At 36.6% G+C, this 27,393-nt stretch overlaps 2 pseudogenes across 1 annotated transcript; both read right to left on the bottom strand.

Annotated features, from left to right (window-relative positions):
* Positions 1-9,598: 9,598 nt before the first annotated feature.
* On the bottom strand, positions 9,599-15,428 carry LOC143533057 (TMV resistance protein N-like; annotated as a pseudogene). Its single transcript, XR_013135288.1, has 4 exons — positions 14,316-15,428; positions 13,641-13,859; positions 10,141-11,064; positions 9,599-10,048 (listed from the first exon to the last, which is right to left on the bottom strand). The product of XR_013135288.1 is annotated as a TMV resistance protein N-like (transcript).
* Positions 15,429-24,037: 8,609 nt separating this feature from the next.
* On the bottom strand, positions 24,038-24,487 carry LOC143533059 (toll/interleukin-1 receptor-like protein pseudogene; annotated as a pseudogene).
* Between the last annotated feature and the right edge of the window lie 2,906 nt (positions 24,488-27,393).

The raw sequence follows: 27,393 nt of genomic DNA on the forward strand, positions 1-27,393 counted from the left end.
AGACTCCTGATATACTGGTAAACATATATACCTTTAACCCAAAAAACATACATACCTGTTAATAAAATTGTCAAAATACTTAAATTGCTTTCTATTTTGTGTAGAGAAACGTCTTTTGCATGTATCTTAAAACAATCAAACACCCCATTACTCAGCAAATCCAAGTAGCAACAATCAATAGATTGAAGATGAGATGGAGAACAAAAAGTAATGGAATAGATTGTGGTATTTTTGCTATGAGACACATGGAGAAATATGATGGGAAGAGACCATGGCGGTGTAATCTCCAAACGGAAGGCCCTGAACAACAAAGACAGCTAAAAGGGTTGAGGTTAAAGTATTTGTGCAAAATCCTCCTCTCGGATACAAACCAACACAGAAATACTCTTATCAAGAATGCACTGCTATTCCATGAAAATGACGACACTCGTTTAACCGGAGAAGAGTTGATTGCTGAACTTAAGAAAAGGCAACAACAAATTTGAATGATTTCAAAACTGACTGCTATGTACTTTAAGATACTTGTTATGTTATGCTATGTACATTACCACTTTAAGATAATAGTTACATGTTGAATCAATGTTTTAACACATAACTAACAAATTTTATTATTACCAAAACACACATACAAACACACCATCACAAACATACAAATTTTATTACTACTAAGCTCTTAGTGACACACATAAAAACACACCATGAAACACCATCACATACTAATCTCTGAGTGACATATGAAACTTCAATTTCAATTCCATTGAGCAATTCAGTTCAAGAATTGCCTTGCCCAAAAGTTTTAACTCGTCAAGCTCTCTCTGCCCTACATCAACCATAAACAAAACAGCAAGATCTCGGATACAACTAGTGGGCATCCGAGTAAGAGCTTTTGTAATGAGATCCCTGGCATCCAAGTTGTTGCTAGTGTTTACAAATTCTTCAGTAAGAGTTTCCCGACAAGCTTTATCTACCTCGATTTGAGCCTCAATTCGCCTTCTGAGGGCAACCTTGTAGGATCTGGATGATGATGATGATGATGATGATGATGATGAGGACGAGCAACAAATTATTAACTAAAAAAATAATTTAAAATTATGTAGGTATATGAGTTTCACAAATGTGGTGTAGGTATATATAACCAAAAGGCTCACAGACAAAACAAAAGGGTGTCTCACGCATGCTAAACGCACACGGACGAATAGTAACTCTGTAATAAAAAAACAAAAGGGTGTCCCAAGCTCGGGAAACGCACCGGACGAATAGTAACTGTATTAATCTAGAGATTACTTGCATTTATATCACCTGTCAGAATTAATTGATCACAATTATACGTCACCTGTTAAAAAGGCCAGGAAAAATATTATGGTAATGATAGCCTACATTAAAGTTAAGCTATATCTTACTAGATCTTACTATATCTTACTACAAATCAAACTTAACTACATTAAGTTTGGTTATTCAATCACACTAACAGTTTCAGAAAGATAATAAAAATGAATTCTTCTGAGAAAACCGTGAAGGCCATCGTGAAAAAAACGATGGATTTTCAGAAAGACAAAGACGACTCTCTGTTGAAGAAAGTCGAAGCGATTAGGGCTACACTCGCTTGGGAAAAAAACAAAGACCTTCCACTCCTATAACCTCATGTTGTGGGAAGACGACATTGAGTTTCGAGCAATGGTTGCTGATTATCAGCAACAATAGTCTGAAGGCTACGACTCAGTGTGTGAGACCCTGGTTGACACCATAACTACGGTGTCAACCAACATGAGTTTTAAGGAGATGGGGGCAGAGTCTGTGGACAAGGCGGAGTGATGGTGATGTTAGCTTTGGTGGTCTTGGTTTTTTGGTGATGTATTGTAATTAATGGTACTTTTCGTATGACATCTTTTGATGAATGGTAAATATATATTATCTTAAAATGCTTTCTTAACATGTTTTATGTATTGTAATTAAGGGTACAATACTTTTTGTGATGCATCTTTTAATGAATGGTAAATATGGATTAATGGTTCTCATCTTTCTTTGTTAAAAATGCATGTAATCAATTAGGTTAAAATATGTAATATAATTGTTCAAAAGAGTCTGTTACGCTTGCAACCCGCTACTGTACAAAGACATATATAAATATCCTATAATGGTAATAAAAAACATGTGTACAAAAACTCCTTTCTAAACCCTCCTATATATATATATATACTTATATATCTAGTTTTGTTTTCAATAAAAACTCCTTTTTCACCATGGAAGAAATCTCATCGAGGACCACCACATGCAGTAATAGAAGCAATCAATCTCAGGTTTATTGTTTTTGTGGAGTTGAAGCCATTCAAAGAACATCAAGCACCACCAAAAATCCAGGTCGGAGGTTCCACAATTGTGCATCTCAGGTTAGTGAAATTGCAAATAAAGTTGTAATTCATCTACAATTGTTGACCATAAACCCTATATTTTTTTCAACTTAGGGCAAAAAATGTGATTTCTTTATATGGTCTGATTGTGCTTCGTCCACAAGATCTGATGTGTGCACAAGATGTACAGACATAATTCCTATCTTGATAAGGGCAAATAAGTCATTAGAGGATCAACTTGCAAGGAGTGTAGCTTCAAGGATTGAATTAGAAAAAAGTGAATATATTGTATTTTATTTGCTTCTTGTTGTTTTTAGGGCTTTAATTAGTTTTGTAATTAAAAGCTAAGAAACTTTGTTATGATTTTAGACCAGCTATTATGATGTATTTTTATGTTTCTGAACGCATTTAAAGGCTTAATGAGTAGTTTAGTTTGAGTGTTTCCGTAATCACAGTGTATTTACTTCATTAAAAAGAGGTTATTATAATATTTCATTAAAAAGAGGTTATTATTAAAAATCAATAAAAATATGTTCCTTCCTGAGTTTCGAACCCGCGATATTTGCATTCTATGTTTAATCACAAGCGCCTCAACCGTTTGAGCTACACCCTGAGAACGTAATAGAACCTCTTCTAATATTTATATAACGAAATTTAGAAGTTTAAAATTTTCATTTTTACCCACCAATTAATCGAGTTATCTTCTGGAAGACTCCCAAATCAATTAGTATTTACCAAATAATATCTCACAATCTCACCAAACCCTAATAAATGATCTGCTAGTGTATTTATTGAACTCTCATCAATCTCAATCCTACCAAACAGCTTCATTAATTTCAGGTGAGTACCAAATATTTTTGCTTTTAGTCAGTTACATTTATTGGCGTTAATTAGTATATATATATATATATATCGTTGATGGCACAGTTAATAAAAAAATTCTTGGAAGATGGAAAAGTTTTGGATGTCAGTAGGCGACAGGTGCAGTAAAGCATATAGAGATGGTGTTAAGGCATTTCTACATTTTGAAGTTCGTAATTGCAAGGAGACGTCACCACCAATTTCTGTTTCATGTCCATGTGTTCGGGGTTTGAACCACGTATCTCTTAGTGTAGACGAGGTAGAACATCACTTGTACAGGTTTGGAATTGATAAGAATTATACTACTTGGATAAAACATGGAGAATCCGACACCAACATTCCAACTAATTATGTTGATAATACTGGGTTTGTCTGCACCTGCATTCCAACTAATTATGATAATAATATTGGGTTTGTTGACACCAACATTCCAACAGATGCCTGTGAAACTGTAGAAATGGTAAATGCTACAAAAGACAATTTCAAAGGCGACAAGAAGTATCAACAGTTTCTACAACTACTTGTTGACGCTGAGAAGCCCCTATATAAAGGATGTCTTGACTTCACCAAGTTGTCTGCATTAGTACAACTACTCAACTTGAAGAGCAAGCACGGGGTATCTCATAAGTTCGTTGATGAACTTCTGAAATTGTTGAAAAATATGCTACCTGCAGATAACGAAATGGTAAATAATATGTATGAGGGCAAAAGGATGATGAAGGCAATGGGCTCAGGATACGAAAAGATACATGTGTGTATCAATGACTGCAAGGATTTGGAAGGATTACAAGGATTTGGAAGCATGTCCAGTTTGTAACAAGTCAAGGTGGAAGGTAAATGAGAAGACTAACAAAACCTACATAAACACGCCCGCTAAGGTACTGTGGTACTTTCCCATTATTCCACGATTCAAGCGCGTCTTTCAATCAAAGACCACAGCAGAGAATTTAACATGGCACGCCACGAGTACCAATAAACCCGGTGTTTTACGCCACCCATCAGATTCACCAGCATGGAAAGCCATAGATGACAGGTACTCTGATACCATCGGAAGCGATCCAAGAAATCTTCGTCTAGGGATTTGCACTGATGGGGTCGACGTACATAGAGGCAATATTGGAAGAGGTTCAACATATGGTACCAACGGCTCAGCTATTGGAAGTATTTACCTGTCCAACATTGTACTGATTTGATGCATGTTGAAAAGAATGTGGCAGAAAGTATTGTCGGGACGTTGCTGAACATTCCTGGTAGGACAAAAGATAGATTGACAGCTAGAAAGGATTTGGAGTTTTTAGGGATTAAAAATGAGTTGCAACCGAAAGCAAAAGGCAACAATACATAACTGCCTGCAGCATGCTTCACATTATCAGCGCAAGAAAAAGACATGTTTCTTAAAACACTGTATAAACTGAAGGCTCCACTAGGATATTGTTCTAACTTCTCTAGTTTGGTGAATCTTAAAGAAAGGAAGCTACAAGGCCTTAAATCACATGATTATCACATGCTTATGCAACAGTTTCTGCCCCTTGCAATACGGTCCATCATGCCAGAACCAATGAGAAATGCTATAATCAGACTTTGTTTTTTTTTCAAGTCAACTTGTAGCAAAGAAATCATTGTAGAAGAGCTTGATAAGATGCAGGAAGAGCAAATAGTTACACTGTGCCTGCTGGAGAAGTACTTTCCGCCATCATTTATTGATGTCATGGTTCACTTAACCGTGCACCTTGTTAAAGAGATAAAATTATGTGGGCCACCATGCTTTCGTTGGATGTATCCCTTTGAAAGGTGTATGAAGGTTATCAAAGGGCATGTGCGAAACAAAACTTATCCAGAAGGGTGCATTGCTGAGGAGAACATTGCGGAAGAAACAATCGAGTTTCTGAGCGAATACCAAAAAAACATCAAGAGTACTGTTGGTATTCCACATGATAAGCATGATGATAATGGGGAGATAATTTCTGTCACAGGCGTTAAATCAGTTGAAGTTTCTCCTGATCTTTTCAAGAGAGCACATTTCTATGTGCTGCAGAATACGCCTGAAATAGCGCCGTATATCGAGTAAGTATTACTAACATATATACTCTAAATTATATATATATAAATATATATAGGGTGCAGTTACTGTACGCTAATGCCTTAACGTACGGTAGTTACGCGAGACGTTCAAAGGCAAAAAAAAAGCTAAAAACCTAAAACGCTAAGCAAACGCACCGAAAATTAATATATACACACACACACATATATATATAAATATGTACGTATGTATGTATGTATATATATATATATATTAATTCGCAATATATTATACTCTTACTTGCAGACAACACAAGACCTCTTTGAAAAACCAAATGCCTGGTAAACAACAAGCATTGCTGGAGAAGGAGCATACTTTTTAAGTTTGGTGACTGGTTACGCGACAAGGTAGATCAATTTATTAAGTCTTCTATAATTTTTAAAATTCTTTTATAGTTTCTGCAATGTAGGTGAAAAATCTAATCCTTGTAATGAAATTCAGGTTGAAAGAGAGCTAGCGGGCTCCCCAGGTTCTGTATCGGAAACCGTAAAGTGGATTGCACACGGAGCACACCGCAACGTTTACAAATACGACTCGTACGACATCAACGGTTTTGAATTTCGTTTTTTAATATCATGATGGTAGAGTTTACCAGAACAGCGGGGTTGGTGTAGAGGCAGATGACATGCACATCAAAAAAGACGTGGTGACGTATGGACAAAACTTTTATTTTGGGGTTTTGCAAGAGATATGGGTCCTAGATTATCATACTAAAAGAATTCCGGTCTTCATGTGCCAATGGGTTGACCGTAAACATGTCAAACATGATATTCTTGGTTACACGTCGGTCGACCTATCAAATTTGGCCACAAGGATGATCCGTTTATATTGGCCTCGCAAGCACGCCAGGTGTTTTATGTTCAAGATCAGCTGGATAGAAAAAAGCATGTTGTCCTCATGACTCCACCCAAGAATTATAGGCATTCGTATGACGAGGTCAATGAGGAATTTAGTACGGTAACTTTCCCTCATGAGGGTAATACATTGCCACTTGTACAACCAAATCAACTGCTTCGTAATGAGTCCCCAGATGATTACTGGCGGCCCGGGAAAAAGCCTACAACTATTCGTAATGGAGATTGACACCGATGTCGGGGTTGTCGACCCAACAGTTGTGTTCGTTCGGCTAATTAGATGTAAATAATGTTTAAATATAGTTGTGATACATGATATCTTTCTTCTTTACTTTGTACTTATTAATTCAAACTAAAGAAATATTGGTTGTTTTTAATACTATTATTACTTATACGTACAGGCCGGTTTGTTGAATTCATTTCATCTTCTGGCTATTTTGGTCAATTGGTGTCAAGTTCAAACATACATCATGTTACATCGATAAAAGTCACAATTGACTTGTAGTGTACCATAGTAAGATCAATAAAGTCATTACACTCATAACTGACTCGTGCTATATCAAAGTTACATTAATACAAAGAAAGCCCAAAAATGCATCATTTCTCGTATGATGGTTTTGTTTCTTGTACAACCTCTATTTGGTTATGTTTCAACATACTTTTCAACAGCTGGTTTCCTGCAAAACATTATCAACTCATTTTATAAAAAAAGACCATTATGCCCTTATTTTCACTAACCTGCATACCAAAATTGTACCCTCCAGACTTTGAAGAAGCCTTTGAACAAATAAAATTCAGTTTTGAAAAACCGCTTCCAAACTCAATGCCATCACCAGTAACCTCAGATTTAAGATTTGGTGATGGCATTGAGTTTTGGAAAGGATTTTATCAAAATCTAACATCTTTGGGAAGTTTAAGATCTATGGAAACCTTAGATATTTTCTGCTTGGCCAAGTTTGGAATTCACATAACATATATAGAAGTGTAATAAATTTCAGTCACCAGTTTTATTGCAATCATTAAAGTCTCTGTTGTTATATAGTTGGTTGTTGAGTGTACAACTGCATACTACCTGTCTAAAATCTTGAAAATATATTTATGTAATGATAGCCTACATTCAAGTTAATTAAAATAATAAAAACTAGTATATCACACGCTTTGTACGCTTTTAATACCTGTCAGAAAATCTTTGAAATATATTTATGTAATAATAGCCTACATTCAAGTTAATTAAAATAAAAAAAAAACTAGTTTATCTTACTAGATACGCTACAAATCAACTGAACTACAACAAATTACTGTCTCAACTACCAAAAATTAAATTTTATGTCTATTTTGTTATTCACTCACACTAACATCTATTTTATAGTTATTTATAAAAAATCAACATCAACTACTCTTAAAAAACGCAACCAAAATATAATAATAACATTTACAGTTAATAATAACATTTACAATAATAACATTCACATAACATATTAATACCAAAATATAATAACATTTACAATAATAACATTTACATTAATATAGAAAACCAAATTACATAAAACTAACTCCTAGCATCCGATTCCAAATCGGAATCTACATCCGATTCTAGAGTCCTGCCATCAGATTCCGTATCCGAATCCGAATCTACATCCGGATTCTCCTCTGGAGTATGAGAGGGCATGATCCTCTCGTACATGCCATCGGAGGTGTAGGTGGAGTCCCTAAGCCTATGGAGGCGAAGGTTCACCTGAGAATGGAATGCCCCATACACGGACACCGCATTGAAGTGCTCCAAGTCGTTCAACTCGATGTACACCACCTCGATTCCCGGCACTACCATTTCAGTGCTGAAAAAATCAAGAGTCGTGTACCCAAGCCACTTAACCATTCGGTTAAGTTGTTGGTACGTGAAGGTTTGAGGGTTGATATAGTCAATATACCTCACCCTTTGATTCCTCCGAACGGCGCCGGAAAAAAGTGGAATCGTATCGTGAAAAATGTGGGGTCGTAGTAGATGGGGGCTTGAGCACCCGGTGCACGTTCGAGCCAAGCTGCAGCCATTATCGGAAATTATAATCGGAAGAAAGGTGGATTGTGATTGTGATAGTGGATTTCTGATTATGGATTGTGATTGTGATTGTGATTGGTATTTAAATACCATCGGAAACCGCCGGTACATCTCCCTGACAATTTGAATTTGGCGGGACAAGAAACTGTAAAGGCAATGATGACGTCGCCACTCGTCAAATCAACGTGTGGCCATTAATGACGATTGGACACGCTTAAAAATATTATAGTGTGACCATTTATCACTTATAGCCACACATAATAAGTGTATACGTGACAATAAAAAACTTACAAAAAATAAAACTAAGATATTCTTTGGTCACACAACCTCATATAAGTGGCCATTAGTTATATTTGGACACACTAAAACATCCTTTAAGTGTGACAATTTATAACTTATAGAAACACAAAATAACTGTATCCGTGACAATAAAAAACTTATAAAAAACAAAACTAAGATACTCTTTAGTCACACAACCTCGAATACGTGACCATTAATTACATTTGGACACACTAAAACATCCTTTAAGTGTGACAATTTATAACTTATAGCCACACATAATAAGTGTATCCGTGACAATAAAAAACTTATAAAAAGCAAAACTAAGATACTCTTTGGTCACACAACCTCGTATAAGTGGGCCATTAATTACATTTGGACACACTAAAACATCCTTTAAGTGTGACAATTTATAACTTATAGCCACACATAATAAGTGTATCCGTGACAATAAAAAACTTATAAAAAGCAAAACTAAGATACTCTTTGGTCACACAACCTCGTATAAGTGGCCATTAATTACATTTGGACACACTTAAGAATATTTTAGTGTGACCATTTATTACTTATAGCCACACATAATATGTGTTTCCGTGACAATAAAAAACTTATGAAAAATAAAAGTAAACTACTATTTGGTCACACAACGTCGTGTAAGTGGCCATATATTTTAAGCGTTTTAGCCACATAACTAATAAATACAATGGTTGTTCGTCATATTTCGCCACTTTATTAAAAATGTGGCTAGAAAATGTGACATTAGGTCACACAACGTAATATAAGTGGCTATATCTATTACCTTTTAGACACATCTCTTATCAATACAATAGCCGTTTGTCAAATTTGGCCACACTATTAAAACATGTGGCTAGTTAAATGTCACAGTTTGTGGCTAATGCATGTGTTTTTGGTCACATGTATCAAAGATCAAACAAACTATGACTGTAGGTCACATTTCGCCACACGTTTTTATAATGTGGCTAGTTTTTGTCACAGTTTTTTTCAAAGTGTGGCAAAAAGTCCCTGACTAGGTATAGAATGGTCACGTGAAGAATAATATGTGTGGCCAAAATATTCTGGAAGGTTTTCAAACATGGTCAAATACCTTTTAGCCACATATTTAAGCCGAAGTGTGGCAAATCGCCCATACCACATGTGTGGCCGAAGGTCGACATTCACGTAGTGTTTTCGTAGGAACAAGTCCTACTTTAAGATTGGACAAGCCTCTAATTAAAAATGTAATATGAGTGTATGTAGGATTCCACCAAGAGGTGTGCCTCAGTAAACCAAAGGGCACATAACCCACCAGTCCACAGTCCTTAAAAGATTCTGGATTTTTTTTATCAAACTCCTCCCAATGATTAGATTGGCAATCCATGGACATCTCCTGCTTAATATATATGCTATAATACCCAAATTTTGTGCAATCATCAGCACATAATAAAAATCCAAAAAAGTCATTATACCAATTGAGCGGAAGTTGCAATGTCATGATTAATTCTCCATAAGGATCTGACAGATGTAAACATGGAAGTAATACGTTCACAAAGTGATCTTCAGCTGCATTTCTCTGAGATGTATTCATTTGAATCATTAGGAGCACTTATTAAATTTTATAATTCATAGAAGGATTGAAATTCAAAAACAAGACAAGAGTTATACCTGAAGAATGGAATGTACTACTCTCTCAATGCCAATCAACTTATTCCCATTCCCTCTATAAAGGGAGACTTTCCATAACCATTTACAATTTGATAAATTTCCTACACTTTGAAGCGACTCACACCATTCCGCTCTGAGAATAGCTATGCTTGATGGGAGATCCGGCAATTCAACAAGGTTCGCACAATATGACAAGTCAAGGAACTTTAGACACGGGATTAGGGAGAGGCTGGAATGTAATCGTCAAAACTTGTTCCAGCTTAGGTCTAGCACTTGTAGGTTTAATAACCCACTCATATCAGATGGGATGTCTCCATCTCCCAATTGGCACCATCTTAGATCCAACTTTCTTAAAAAATGTGGAAATTTAGGAAGCTTAATTTGGGCTTACAGATAAAGAAAGCTCTTCTAAACAACATTCCTCCCAAAAAAATCTCCTGCTAATTTCTCAAGTTGATCACAACTAGAGAGATTAAGATATTTCAAACGTTTTAAGAGATGGAAGTTGCCCTCTATCCTTTCAAGTTCGTAACAATTTCTTAAATCAAAAGAAACAAGGTTGGTACAAAATTGTCCAACTGAAGGTGGGATTATTTCTATACTGGTATCACACAAAGAAAGGGTTACCAAGCTATCCATGTGCGTTTGGATATCTGGAAACATATGAAGTTTACTGCAAAAAGAGAGTTCAAGAGTCTCCAATTTTTTCATCCGTATGATGGGTGGAAACATTTTAAGTTTTTTACATCCTGCCATGTTCACAAAAACAAGCCTTTCATGATATCCAATTAATGGATGAATCTCTTCTAAGCTTTCACACTCTTTTAAAATCATTCTTTCAAGACGTGGAAGGCCCTTAAAATCTGGTGTCCTCATTAGTTCCTTTGAACCCTCGAGATCAAGAAGTTTTAAATTTGGTAGAAGCTGTTGTAAGAAAAAAACGTATTAATTAAGTCAAACAAATCAATATATTTATTAATTTTACGATCTATCAATTCAACCATCATGTATAACAATCGAGTGATTAAGATATTGGCTTTACAGATTGTAAGATTATTATATTTGCGGTTCACAAATTGTTTCTGAATTGAATTGAAGCTTCAGAATCAAATCCAACAATCGAAGTGATAGTTAACCGTTTAATTGAACAGTTGCTTAATTCCAAATTGGAAAATTTGATTTGAGGTTGATACACATGGAAATTTTGCAAATACAGATTCTAAGGGTTCAAATTGAACACGCTTATTTAATTGAAAGCTGATATCAAGTTATGTATAAAAGTCAACAAATATTATCGGGTCGCTTATTATACAAAACGAAACAAACATAAGAAGAGAAGTATTTCTAGCTACATAAAAAAACCTAAAAACAAATAATAAAAAAATAATAACTCAAAATTTAATAACAAAAAAAAGAAAAAAGTAAAAACATAAAAATGTTTTCACCGTCTTCCTCGTTCTTAAAAAAAACCCACACACACAAAATGTTGAGGGAAAAAGATCATTGTGTCTTTGTATATTTATCATTGTGATTAGTGTTTATTTTTGCCATTAAATGTTTCTTTTTTCTTGACATTGTGTTTTTTCTTGATATTATGTTATATTACTCAATATTGTGTTATATTTTGTTCGGCATTGTACGTGTTATATTTTGCGATCTATTGTGTCTTTTTTATTTATAAATGTGTATTTTGTTATTTTTTGTCATTGTGTCTTTTTTTTTTCAGCATTGTATCTTTTGTCATTATTATTATTATTTTTTTTGAACAGGAATATTGAAGGGAAACATTTTAGTTTTTTTAAAAAAAATTTTCGTTTTCTATTTCTATTTTGAGTTATGATTTTTTTATGTGAAAATTCCCAAAATGTCCTATTTTTAGAGAGAGATTCCAAATATATCCCTTCAAAATTCAAATTCTCATTTGTCCATTTACTAACTCGTTTTCAACTGTACGTTAGAAAATCGAGACGACATGTTTCTTAATTCGTCGTCTCCCCTCCATATTAGCTCATAACTCGTTGCCTCTCCGTCATGCTAGCTCAAAAACAATCGTCTCACTTCATGCTAGCTCAAAACTCATCGTCTCCCCTCCATGTTAGCTCAAAACTCGCAACCTCCTCACTTTGTTAGCTAACAAATCAAATCTAATAAATCTTGTTATTTAAAAAAATATATCTAAGCAAGGTACACATAAATTAATTTGATGGTATGCATGAGTTTTCTAAATCATATTATTATTCAAAATCCAATATACAAGAACTTAAAAACCAATAAAATTTAAAACATTAACATATTTTTTTAATTAAGTTTTGGATTCATGTTTTTAGTAAGATAAAGTAGAATTTTTTTAGCTAACACAATGGGGACCCGACGAGTTTTGAGCTAACATTAAGGGGAGACGATGGGTTTCGAGCTAACATGGCGGGGAGGCGACGCGCTATGACCTAATATTGACGGGAGGCGGCGAGTTAAAAACACGTCGTCTCGATTTTCTAACGTAGAGCTTAAGCGAGTTAGTAAAGGGACAAATGGGGGATTTGAATTTTGGATGAACATATTTGGAATCGTTCTCTAAAAATGAGACATTCTGAGAATTTTTCCTTTTTTATTACTTTCTTTTTAATATTTTTAAGGGTTTTTTACGTTGTCACAAATCCTTCTCACATTTATCAGTTTTGTCTCCCTTTGTATCTAAATTTTTCTCTTATTATCATGGTTTTTTTTGTGTGTGTGTGTGTGAGTGACACATGGAGAGAATTAACAAAAAAGAAAAGGAATTTTAGATACCTGCTATAAAAACAAGTAATTTTCCATACTTGGAACCCTATCCATGATATATTGATATGTACATATCACACGGACGTTTTGTGTGATTTCCTCTTATTAATAATATCATAGAACTTATTATGTCCCATTTGCATACTTCGTTGGACATGGAGGAGCCTTTTATACATAGTAAGAACCATATCATCTTATTTCTTTAGCTGAAAAACAATGGCTACATAATCGACGCTATAAAAAGAGTTTTGATAAAAGAAAAGTTGAAATTTTAATTATTATTACTTTTAAAACTCAATACCAAACATGCTCTTAGTCATGAATCATTTGATTCCGAGCCTCTTTATCTTCTAAGATAGAGAAAGTGTTGTATATTATTTTACCATGCCCAAACTATGCTATGAGTTGGATTTACGGATACATTTATTTGTTTTGGTCATGAATTATGGTTGGTGACAAATTTTGAATGACCAAAAGTGAAAATGAATAAAGATTTACAATGCTAGAGAAAGAAAAAAAAAAGAAAAAAACTGATTTGAATATAAATAAAAATAGGATGACAAAATATGTTTATCGCTACTTGGGAACCTAAGTACCTAACCCATTTTTTGTCAAACTGGATTCCTAGTTTTATGACTATATTAATTACTTCATTTCACAATTTCATAATTCATATTGAAGTTTTATAAATATGATTTTGTGAAACATGAATATTTGCATACCTTATTCCCTTCCCAGAGTTGTTTTAGTTTGCTAGATTTCATCATTAGACAACCAAGCTTTGTTGGCTGAAAACTTGATGGAAATGAAGATGCCGGAGATCTACTCCAATTAATCCACCGAAGTTTCTTCATGTTTCCAATGACATCAAGAAGACGTAGATGGTTATCATACACTGATCCGCAAAAATCATAATCTCGCAAAGCTAATACTTCAGTTTCCTGTAACAAACCAGAATTGTGTCAATATTACTAAAGACAAGAGTCATTAGATACACATATATAGTATAACTTTTTTTTCAAAGTTAATCGAACCATTAAAGTTTTTATTAAAATGATTTTGTGAAGCGTGAAAATTTGCGTACCCTATTCCATTTCCAGAGTTGTGTTAGTTCGCTAAATATGATCAACAATAACCAACCAAGCTTTGCTGGTTGGAAACTTGATAGAAATGAAGATGCCAGAGATCCTCTCCGATTAACCCGCGGAAATTTCTTGTTTCCATCAATAAGAAGTGGATGGCCCCAAAAATAATAATCTCGCATCACTAATACTTCAGTGTTCTGTGTTAATTTAATCAATGAATGAAACAAACCCAATTGTGTCAGTATTACTAAAGACAAATGTTGTTAGACACACATATAAAATAACTTTTTGCGGCGTTAGATGAACCATTACCGGTGCAGTTGACCCCATAGCACATAAGTTATCAATATCTTCCTTCTTCCAGATTCTGCTATACTTTTCAGGATCACTAAGGTGTTCCCCTCTAACAATGTAATGGGCCATTTCTTGTACCAAGTCATGCATGTCAAATTTTCCATCAGAAACTTTAATAAGAGACTTTTGTACCAACACCTTTACCCCTAAACCAGGGTAAAAGCTACAAGAGTCAAGCACCATCATTGCCTTATCTATCGGGGACCTCCTAAAAAAACATGCAATGTCTAAGAATAACTCTTTCTCTTCTTGTTTAAGGCCATCAAAACTTATTTTGAGTGTTTCCATCACTTTTGCATCTGGAATGCATTTTAACTTGGCCAAGGTACACTTCCACTCATCCTTTCCTTTGTTGTATAGAAAAGAACCTAAAATTTTAAGTGCTAATGGGAGCTTACTAGAATAAGACACTACTTCTTGTGAGAGTATCTTGTAATCTTCTACAGGTTCGTCTTGTTTAAATGCATGTCTACTGAAGAGTTTGATGGCCTCGTCATGTGATAACAAACTCACTTCATATATTGTGGCTTCATTGGTGTTTAGCAATTGCTTATCTCTGGTAGTGATTATAATCCGGCTGCCCTCACCGAACCAATCATGTGAACCTGCTAACGCCTCTAGTTGTGTGTGTTCATTAACATCATCGAGAACAATTAAAACACTTTTGTGACATAAACTTCTTTTTATCATGCTCTTTCCTTCTATCTCACTCCCTACCGGCACATCTTTTTTCAAAACAAGTGATAACATATTTGCTTGCAACTTTTTCAACCCATGCTTGCTTGATTCCTCGCGAATATTTTCAATCAGACAAGAAGCTTGGAAATGGTGAGAGAATTCCATATATGCAGCAGATGCGAGAGTAGTCTTACCCCCACCCCCAACCCCCCATATTCCAATCATGCGCACACCACCTGACCCAATATCCAACTCTAGTTTCAAATCTAGCAAGCGTGTCTCTATTCCAATGAGGTCTTTGTTAACATTTACAAATAGAGGAGACAACCTATTGTAAATTGTAGCAACAATGTCCTCTATGCATTTTGCTTCATGCCTGCAAAACCGATGCATAAGGAAATATATTACCACTATATATAATTAACAAGTTTGGTGTCGCAAGTGGCCTTGGGCCACTTGGCGGCACCGTATTGGCCGGTAAATTGTTTTTTTCTTTTTCGTTTTTAGCTTAGTTACCATAATAAACGTAAAGGAAACTGATTAAATGTCATTTTTTGTTTTTGATTTAGTTCTGGTACCATAACAAATATGAAATAAACCAATCATGTTCACACAAACTCGCGGATTTATTTAAAGCCCATGACCGACAACGCTACCGAAACACCCCCCCCCCCTAATTGATCGTTGGTCTACCTCAAGTTTTATATTTTTTCCTTTTCTTTAACTCCGATACCGTAAGATACATAATCATAACCGACCGAATTCGTGTCAAGTTATCGCCTCAATGCCCAGGACCGAAAAAGCTTGGATTTTACGACCGATCGGGTTTGCCAACCAAATAAACATCGTTTTAAATATTTTGTTTTCTTATATGTTTATGTTTTTATATGTTAATTGACGAATTAATTTTTAGAGTTTTAACCCTCAGATTCTATCAATGGTGTCTATATCGTAACGAACACAGTCGGTACTGATCACCGAATTCGTGTCGACTAATCGTCGTAACGCTTGGTTTTTACCAACACAAGGGTTTTGCCAGCTGGCTCGGCACGTTAGAAAAACTTGTTATATATAAAGAATAATCACATGTTTGCTAATGACTATTTATGTGTTATTCAATATTTAACAAATTAATACACGGTTTGCATATAAAGGTTGGCTTGTAGAGTTGTAGGGAAGATATGTGACGAAAAAGTATACTTGATTATTTTTAAAATATGAGGGGGGGGGGAGTTGTTTCAAATATCCTCTACAAATTTGATCAATTTTAAATGGGTATTGCTAAACGTACCCCTCCATTTTAATTATACTAAATATACCAGCTCTCTCAAATTTTATATGATATCAGGCAAAGGAACTATAAGTCAAACAAAATAGTGGTCTTTTAAGCAACACCCTTGTGGCCTTGTGTTTTCCAATGTAATATATTATGGTATGATGCAACAAGAAAGAATAGTAAGGCAGGAGAGAGTAGACTTCTTAATTCATTGCATTACATGGAAATGAAGAGTACAAAACAATAAAGGGACGTATCGAACATTACACATAAAGTAGCCATGATCATCGGATCATGTTAAAAAATGAATGCCCGCGCGATGCGATAGGTGTTTGAATGCAAACGTTTAAAACCTTGAAATCGTTTCGGTCGGTGTGGTTTCACAATTGGTTTTTTTACTTTTGGTCGGTTGGTCCATTTCAAAATTTTCAAATTGTAGCAAACAAGTTGGTTGACGATTTATACGGGAAACCTGTGACATCTGTCCGATCCGACCCGACCCAGGTACCCGTTTCTTTAATCCGATCTCTTTCTTTTATGATTTAATATTTATTTATACTTATATTTTACTTTTAATAATAATAATATATTTCCTTCCCGCCTCTTTCTCTCTTTTCTTTCCGCCGTCCCGCCCCTCTTCTTCTCTCTTTCCGCCTTCTTTTCCCTCTTGTCGCCGTCCCGCCCTTAAGCCTTGAACCCTCTTTTTGTCCTTTTGTTCCTTCCCGCCTAAGGTTGTCTGCGCAGCTCCACGCGCCAGACTCCATACAGGGAAGCCTGCGTGAAGACCACCTGTTACTGCGATACGCGAGACGAACTGTTCCCGCGGCGCGCTATGGATACTGTTCTTCCCGCGACGCGCTAAGGAATATAGTTCTTCTCGCGACGCGCTTAGAATTGAAGTTCTTCCCGCGGCGCGCTTAGAAATGTAATTCTTCCCGCGACGCGTTAAGGTTGGTTCTGTCTGCCTTCGCGCTCGCGCACTTTTGCCTTCGCGCTCGATGCCTTCTCGCGCTTAACCCTTGAGTCTTTTCTCCTGTTTAATCTAGCCGTTTGCTTTTGTGATGTCTTATCTTCTGAGCTGTTGACCTAACCTGTCTTATGTCTGAAAAGTTACTTTCGGCGCAGCATGCGTACCAACCCCATTGGTTGACAGAAAAAGTGACTGACATTATCTTTTGAGATCTGCTTTTCCATGCTTTGACCAGTACCTTTATCTGACCCTCCCATGCCTTTTTACTGTTCCCTGTCAGCTTTTCCTTTGCCCCCTGCAGCTGCCATATCTTTTGATATCTTTTGCTTTTGGAATCTTTTACTTTTTGGAGATCTTTTCCCCTTTTCTAGGGATTGTGTTCCCTAGGGTTTCCCTATAAATAATAATGTTAATTTCCTAACACTACACACACAAAGCACTTAAACTCTCCTGTTCTCTCTTGCTCCTTGCCGTTGTTCTTCCTCTACCGTCTCCTCTCTCTTTGCCTCCGCCTTCTTCCTGTTCTGCCCTGCTTTTCCGGTAATATATTTATTATATATAATAATTTACTTATTAATTATGCTAACTTATAATCAAGACATTAAAACAAATCGTTAAAACAATAATCTTATTTATAGGTTAACTTGTGCTTGTTTAAGTTGGTTCTTGCTTTATCTTACACCGCATCGTTTATCAAGTGAGTAATCTCGTACCTAATCCCTTTTTGCTTTTAATGTTTTGGGATGTTCATGTGTTCATACAAACTTAGAGTCTTAAACTTGTTTATAAACTTTAGTCGCGCAGTATCCCATGTGTTGAGGACGTTTACTTGGCTGTTTATTTGTATGTGTGTATCATTAACCGCTTTGTTCGGCCTATTCCGAAGTTTTCATGGATCCATTGGATGAACACGGGAGACCTATCGTTTACGGTTTTCTTTGTTTACACTTGCACAGATGTTTTCTTGTTTTTGTGCTCATTTGGGAGCACGGATTGATCTATGAACTATGATCTATTTAGGCTTGGTCACAATCTGATTACACCCTTGTTAAACACCAGACATACACGTGTTGCGCGCAGTGATTGTTATTATCTATGATTATCTATTAAACTTGATTTTCTCACCAACACGCAAGTGTTTGACGTTTATTTTAACACATGTTCAGGTTTGCTGTAGCTGTTTTGGAGCTTGAGGACACGTAGGAAGTTTTCTTTATTTTGGACCTAGATTAAAATGTATCAAGACAAGTTATTGCTGTTCGAATATTATGATTTATAATATATTGATTTATGTGATTTATGTTATCGTGTGTCTACGTTGCGCGTGCGCGAATGAATGTATTTATTAAATATTGACACCCAATAGTGTCACGAGTAATGAAACGATATGTGGCGCCCCGATGTATAATCCGCCTTTGGTCGGGGTGTTACAGATTGGTATCAGAGCTCGTTGACTTTAGGATAGGTGGTTAGACGTAACGGCCTAGAAAACCTAAGAGTCCCTTCTCGCGCATGAGAGAAATCTCATGTTTGCGCGCTTATTGTTAATTACTCGTTATTTATGAATATGCTCGCGCCTGCGCAGTATATGATTTTATGTTTTATTCCGCGATATTTCGATTTTTATTGATTTTACTTACATATTCGTTTGTTGGGATTGAAAATCCGAAAAGTCATGGTGATACATGAATAGTTGATTTTCAATTTTCAATTACGAATATGTTCTGAGGTTGGAGACTTGAAAAGTCATGGTGATACATGAATTGTCAACCTCCAATACTCATTTTCTTGTATATTTTATATTGAGGATTGAAAAGTCATGGTGATACATGAATCGTCAATCTCCAATACCCATTTGCTCGTACATTTTAAATTGAGAATTTGGAAGGTCATGGTGATACATGAATTGTCGATTCTCGATTCGAATTTGTTACCTTTATTAAGTCTGCATTTAAAGTCATTCATTTTACTTTAACTTTTGATAGTATCTAACTCTGCGAAACCAAGCTTTATAAGGTTATACTTTGCGATAAAACCAAGATATTAACTAAAATTAAAACTTTTATAGAATGCCTCCACTATCAGCTCGCCATCTTAGGAGGAAAGAAGCCGCGCGCAGACGATCGCTGCAACGTTCCCAGGAAATGGCCACCTCAATAGCCCAAGCTTTGAGCCAAAACAATACCAACACCTCCGGTTACAACATTAAATCCTTCAATGCGGGTAAACCTCCAAAGTTCACAGGTCTTGAAGGAGCCACCGTGATGCTCCAGTGGCTTGAGAAAATAGAAAACACTTTTCTCCATACCCAATGCCCCTCAGACAGACGAACCCTATATGCTTCCAGTGTCCTGGAATCTAGAGCGCTTACATGGTGGAATGGAGTAGCTCATGCGCGTGGCGCAGAAGCTGCTTCCAGCATGCGCTGGGAGGAATTTAAGGATCTCTTGACGCGAGAATTCTGCCCTCCCAATGAAGTAAAGCGCCTGGAGGAAGAATTTTGGAACCTGAAGTAATACAGTGGCGAAGCGCGCGAGTACGCGACGCGCTTCCATGAACTAAGCCTGCTTGTCCCTCACCTTGTTACCCCTTCCCGCTGAGCAATCGAGAAATTCCTTGGGGGTCTCCCCATGGAAATTCAAGATTTCGTATGGGCCAGAAACCCACTAACCCTCCCTGACGCCATTGAGTTGGCCGCTGTGCTCAGCGACAACCATGTCAGAGCAGGAACCTTGTTCCTGCGGGGAGCTGAGAAGACCAAACCCACCAAAACTGCCCCTGAACCAACAGAAACCAAACCAGAATCCTCAAACCATAACCAGAAACGTAGGCGCAGACAAGCTTACGCGCTTACCAACCCGCCCGTAGTCCAGCAACCCGCCTACCAACCTCCAGTTTATGCGCCTACCCCACTGTCAGCCTACCCAACTCCCCCTATAGTCCACAACTATGCCTTAACTAATCCAGCACTCCCTGCCCCGCCAATCAAGAAACCTTACACAGGAACTCAACCCTTTTGCCCAACCTGTAGACTTCACCACCCACCTCAAGTTCCGTGTCGACAATGTAACCGATGTGGCCGCGTTGGTCACTCTGCCGAGTTCTGTAGAGTCCCTCCCGTCAACCCAATCGCACAAACACCACCAACCTACCAAAACCCACGACCCAGATCGTGCTTTAACTGCGGTGATCCCAGTCATTTCCGGAACGCGTGCCCGAGGCTACAAGTGCAAATCACACAAGCAAATCCGGTGAACCAGATTTCAAACCAAGTGACGCGTGGACGAGCTTTTAATATAACCGCGCACCAAGCGCAAGCGAATAATGACGTAGTTAATGGTACATTTTTGCTTAACGGACATTATGCATCTATACTTTTTGATACTGGCGCCGATCGAAGTTTTATCTCTCGCGCCTTTGAGCAGAAGCTTGCGCGACCGCGCGATAACTTAAAAGAAGATTTTTCAGTTGAATTGGCTAATGGTGAAACTATTTTAATTAACTCTGTAATTAAAGATTGCACGCTTAACCTTAATGAAAACGATTTTCTGATCGACCTCATCCCCATGCCTCTTGGAAGCTTTGATGTTATCATTGGTATGGACTGGCTCTCGCATAATCGCGCCGAAGTTATTTGCGCCAAGAAGATGATTCGCATACCTCGAGAAAATGGTGATCTTCATATCTACGGCGAGAAACCCTCCCGCGGTCTTAAGCTTATGTCTTGCGCCGAAGCCCAAAGGCTTATGCGGAAGAAGTGTGTTGCATTCTTAACCCATGTGGTCAAACCTGCTGAAGAAAAGAAGAAGCTTCGCGATATCCCTGTTGTGCGTGATTTCCCTGAAGTTTTTCCTGATGATCTTCCTGGTATTCCTCCCGCTCGTGAAGTCGAGTTTCGTGTTGATCTTGTCCCTAGTGCTTCCCCCGTAGCTAAATCTCCTTACCGTCTTGCGCCCGCTGAGATGCAAGAATTGGCCAGCCAACTCCAAGAGTTGACTGCTAAAGGATTCATTCGCCCTAGCTCTTCGCCCTGGGGTGCTCCGGTGTTGTTCGTTAAAAAGAAAGATGGATCGTTTCGCATGTGTATTGATTACCGCGAGTTGAACAAACTCACCATTAAGAACCGGTATCCCTTACCGCGTATTGACGACCTCTTTGATCAACTCCAAGGTGCCTCTTGTTTTTCCAAGATCGATCTCCGTTCGGGTTATCATCAGTTGCGTATCCGCGATGAAGATGTTCCGAAGACTGCTTTTCGAACTCGTTATGGCCATTTTGAATTCTTGGTCATGTCCTTCGGTTTAACCAACGCACCCGCCGTTTTCATGGATCTAATGAATCGGGTGTGTAGGCCTTTATTGGATAAATTCGTGATTATGTTTATCGATGACGTTCTAATTTATTCTAAGACCAAGGCCGAGCATGAGCAACATCTTCGATTGGTGTTGCAAAAGCTTAGAGCCGAGCAGCTCTTTGCCAAGCTTTCCAAGTGTGAATTTCCAAGTGTGGAGGCCCAAGACAATGGCCTGACTTAGCTGGCCCATGGGCCGGGCCTGGTAGCGCACTAGCGTGGGTTGGCATGGGTGGAGATGGCCCTAAGTAATTGTTTTTTTCATTTCTTTCGTAACCAGCCAGTAAATAAATGATGTGTTGAATCTGATCATATGTGTTTTTATTAACTAAATACGTATACAGTTTATGGGTTCTATGCATTTAGATACATTGCGGATGATTTTCAACACATTTAACCCATTATACTTTACCTATCCCCTCAAGTCCCGGATCGATAATCAACACACGAATTAAACGACTAACTCTCGTTTCTATTAATAATAAAATATAACTCAAAAAACTGATTACAACTCTATCAAACCCTAACTCGGTTTGACTCTTGATGAACCCTAACTCGGATACATCTCGTGTGTGTCACTTTGATGAACCTTAATTCGGTTACACCTCACACCACACCTCCTAATGTCTAACCATGCATTGGTTTATATAGACTAACCTAACTTGCTATCCAAGATATTACCTATTATAATTACAATACAATTAGGAAACATAACCACTATGACCTACTTGTCAATATTGGTCCCTCAAGTTCACCGACTTGTGAATTGAGTCTGAAATTACTTCCAACAATCACCCCCTAATTTCTGACTCAAAATAGGTATTTCTTCAACCCCGAGTATGTCTCTTCTGCCCTATTTGATTTGACCCATGATCTTGACCTTCTCGGCTTTCACAACCATCCTGGCCTTGATCTCCCCAGAACTTTTCTTGATCCATAGATGTGTTCTTCGGCTCCCCCGAACTCGACTAATTATGTGACCCTGTCCCCGACCATTCACTTGGTCGTATGAACTCACATAACCACTCCTTTGGTTGCAATCCCGGTCATCTAATCGAGCGAACAACAATCTTCCTTGATCTTCTTTTGTTCCCGAATCAAAACACGAGTACATCTTTCAAATCAAAATCCTTGGCTAAAACATAACTCGTTTAACCCCGAATAAAAACAAACTCCGATTGAACCGACTTGTCCAACCCCTTTCATCTAGTCCCTTGGAACAATATGAACGAATCAGCCCCGAACAACTTTTCAGAACCAAACACGTTTACTTGCAACAAATAAATCAACCCTTGGTTTAAACCTAACTCGTTTAACCAGTATAAAAACCAACTCTGAATTGAACCGACTTGTTCAACTCAAATAAAATACCCAACAAGAGTGGTTAAACCAACTTGTCTAACTAAACCGAATTCAACCAAGAAAGAAAGAAAAAAAATAACAAACTAGTGACTTTTTTTTTAATCTTCTACGAATTCCTCCTGTATGATTTCTTATATGGCAAGTCAACACCAAAGACAATAATTGTAAAGCTTCTCTTGTAGGGGCCACAAACTTTAGCACTTTGACTTTGTGATTATTAATTTTCCTAATTACTAAGAAACAACGATGATTTAATCTTACTGTCAAGTGATCGAAACTCGAAAGAAACCCACTTGTTCTCCCGATTGATCAACCAAAACCAAATCCCAAAAGTTTCTCCGGTCACCAAATATTAGCCCGTCACCGATCCTTGTCTCGATCGCCGACCGATTATCGATTTCTTGAACTTGGCTCTAATACCAATTCAAGTCCCGGATCGATAATCAACACACGAAATAAACGACTAACTCTCGTTTATATTAATCATAAAATATAACTCAAAAAACTGATTACAACTCTATCAAACCCTAACTCGGTTTGACTCTTGATGAACCCTAACTCGGTACATCTAGATGAACCCTAACTTGGTTACATCTCGTGTGTGTCACTTTGATGAACCTTAATTCGGTTACACCTCACACCACACCTCCTAATGTCTAACCATGCATTGGTTTATATAGACTAACCTAACTTGCTATCCAAGATATTACCTATTATAATTACAATACAATTAAGAAACATAACCACTATGACCTACTTGTCAATATTGGTCCCTCAAGTTCACCGACTTGTGAATTGAGTCTGAAATTACTTCCAACATCCCCTTCAATTTTATTATTTGACTCGATAGTGAAAACAATACTCAACCCGACACATTAACATGTAAATGAGTTGAAAATTTGAAAGTAACATCTCTAGTTACATGTATAATTGTAAGTTACATAATACAAAAATCATAAACATAATAGATTTTTTGGAGAGAGAAGAAAGTTACCCATTTGCAAAGTCCTTTGGCACCCATCCGGAGAGGTTTCCTGCCTTTGTTAGAGCTTCCATGACTCAACTTTGTCCTTATTCTCTTCCTCGTGCTTGTCAAACGCTTCTCTATATTTCCCTTTTTGTTTTCTCACATCTGACGGATCTACATCATAAAATACGGGCATGACAACCTGGCCTGTCTTGTCCATGCACTGTATAATATACGCAAGCTCATCCAAGCACCAGGATGAATCAGCATAGTTTCTAGAGAATACAATTATGGCAATCTGTGATTCTTGGATAGCCTTTTGGAGGGAAGGACCGATTGACTCGCCCCGAGCAAGTGTTTCGTCATCCTTATACGTCTGGATTCCTTGTTGTACAAGAGCAGTGTAGAGATGATCGACAAAGTTCTTGCGAGTATCTTCTCCTCTAAAACTCAAAAATACTTCATGATTCCAGGATTGAGAAATAGAGGCAGGTATGAAGTGCGAAGAGGACGATGAAGATGTCATTGTTATGCCTTGGAATAAGTAACCGAAAAGAGAGCCACGATTTTGAATAGGTAATCAATAGATATGTCAATGTGCATCATGATATATATGCATATATACATATGCATACACTTAAGAAATGTCCCCCTCTTCCATTAACTAATGCTAAAGTACTCAGTTTCTTTCCTAGAGCATTCTGTTTATATATATATATATCTTTGTGTCACCTTCACACTTTTGTCTAAGAACTATTAATTTATCATAAAAGTAAACGTGTATGAAGTTATTTGAGGGTCAAAAGAACCTCAACCATTCATAGTGGACTCCTTTAACTTTCTTTTAAATAAGAACACAAAGAACTTGCCTGATGCTGAGACGATGGCATGTCAAGTGATCCTTCTAGGAACTAGAGTGGCATTCGCAGCTGAATTGCATTGAAGATCCTTATGATCAGATGACACCAATGAGTTGATCCGGAACTAAACCTGCAAATTTGATGTGATTATGTAATTTGGGATAAAATAATTGAGTCCTTAAGCTAATGGCGTTATTGTAACTTATTTTGTTTAAGGAGGTAACAATTTGATGATATTAACTGAGTGTTTAATCAAATTTAAAAAGCTAACGGATAAATTAACTCTCAACATATATTGTTACATACATGGGTGACATGTTTGAAATTAAGACGAGCATTGTTATGTATTGGGGGCTACTCCTATGGGCATCCGTCATGATTTCACTAAGTGAAAAACGTCATATCGTGTATCACTGTCACGCAAGTTTCGTTTGAGAAAACATCCAAACTACTAAAGCGTGCAATGTTTTCACTAACAATATTAATTAAAATAATGTTTAAACTAAATAAATAAATTATTTTAACAAAGTTAATTGACTCTCGCGATGAAATGAAACATTGTGGTGAAGGGTGAGCATGTTTGGAATTGAATTTGAAAAATGCTTATTGGTTTATATGCTTAATTTGAGGCTTTGAAAAACTGTTTTTTAACCCTTTCAAAAAACTAAAATAAGAAAGTTTTTTATGATTGTCAAACACATTTAAATTTTTTGGCTTTTTGAAAACACCAATAAGCCAATAAGTATTTTTCAAACTCAATCCCAAACATGAACTATAAATAAATAAATAAAAAATTTATGTGCGTGTATCCTTTATTAAGCGTGTTTTTCATCAACTTTTTTTAACAAATTAATTTTAAAAAATCCATCATTTAGTTCCCCTAATTAAATATTTATGGACATTAATGATAATGTGAATATGGATACATGTAACAATACATACATTAATAAATCATGATAAAAACTCTTTCTTGATTAAAGTTTAAAGTAACAAATAAAATAATTTTGAGTGATGTTCCCATCACACCATGTTATCATTAAAGTAAGTGTGGACGAATTTAGATAGCTATCAAAAGAACACATTATTAAAGGCAGATTATTGGAACCCTACACGTTAATCCGATTAATATTTTGATTAACTTGTTAATATTTTGATTAACACATCGGTCGGAACCCTACATGTGTTAATATTGGAACCCTACATCGATGTCTTAATATTTTGATTAACACATCGGTCGGTAAAAAGATGTCACCGACGAGATTTCGGGGGCAAAGTTCCTTGGGTATATTGGTACATAATGTGTATATCGACGGTTCAATGACGAAAACTTTACCATCGATGACCGGCCAGTTTGACCCTTTAACCTATATTTTTTGTTAATATATGGCAATATAAATACAGATAAATCAACAAATAACATGAATTTCTTTGAATATAATTACAAATCAGATAAATCAATTAGCTATTAAAAATTGAAATTTTTGAAAGCTAAATACTAGGAATTAAGAAAGGTCCGGAAGTGGGAAGGGGACGTATGTCTAACTCGTTTGTCTTGTTTGGGTTGGCTTGTTGAATTGAACGGGTAGGGTCATGTTTGGGTTAACCAATTTAACCAGTTTAGTTAAACAAGTCGACCCACTAGCCCATTTTTAATCATTTTGTAAAACCCACCATCTTGATTAACACGTTTGCATCTTGGTTAGATGGTTATCATGTCTACCAGCCCATTTGACACGTTTAGATAAATGGGTTAAATGGTTGTGTTAGGATTCCACGATTTCAAGTGTGAGAAGGTTAAAGTGAATGTTTTTACATGAATAAAAATATGTACCGTGTTTGGGTTGAATAATTCAATTCGGCATCTGCCATCCCAAAACAATTATACAAATAAAAAAATAAAACGCTTTTAGTGTTCTCAAATAAATAAACTGAAAAAATGTAATGGACACATGTGACCAAAAAAAAATGTATTGGTAGTTAGATATGATATTTGGGCTGAGGAGTATCAAGTATGTTTGGGCCGTAGTTTGGGAGGGTGATATAAAGTTTTTGAGTTCGTATCCATTTAAATACATTGTGGATGATTTTCAGCACATTTAACCCTTTATAACTTTACCCATCCTGGCCTTTTCAATTTTATTATTTGACTCGAGAGTGACAGCAATACTCAACCCGACACATTTACATGTAAATTAGTTGAAAATTTGAAAGTGACACCACTAGTTACAAGTGAATACTAGGACGAAACTATATGATCCCATACAACCTGAATATTAGAGGACTTCGAATCATCTTTGATCACGAATGTCTTTCTATCTAAATATTCTTCATCCCAAAACTCTGACCGCTCTATCATAGCAGCGTCTTCTCTTTGCGATGAATCACCTGAATTACTTTTCACAGGAACAAGTCTTACTTTAGGATTAGACAAGCCTTCAACTTGAAATATAATATGAGTGTATGCAGGATTCCACCATGAGGTGTGCCTCAAAGAACCAAAGGGTACATAACCTACATATCCATATTCATATGATTCATTGTTATCAAACTCCTCCCGGTGATTATCAGGTTG

Source organism: Bidens hawaiensis, unplaced genomic scaffold (assembly GCF_021521415.1).
Source record: "Bidens hawaiensis isolate Kalapana, Puna unplaced genomic scaffold, B.hawaiensis_p1.1 tig00009618_1, whole genome shotgun sequence".
NCBI classification, from domain to species: Eukaryota; Viridiplantae; Streptophyta; class Magnoliopsida; order Asterales; family Asteraceae; genus Bidens; species Bidens hawaiensis.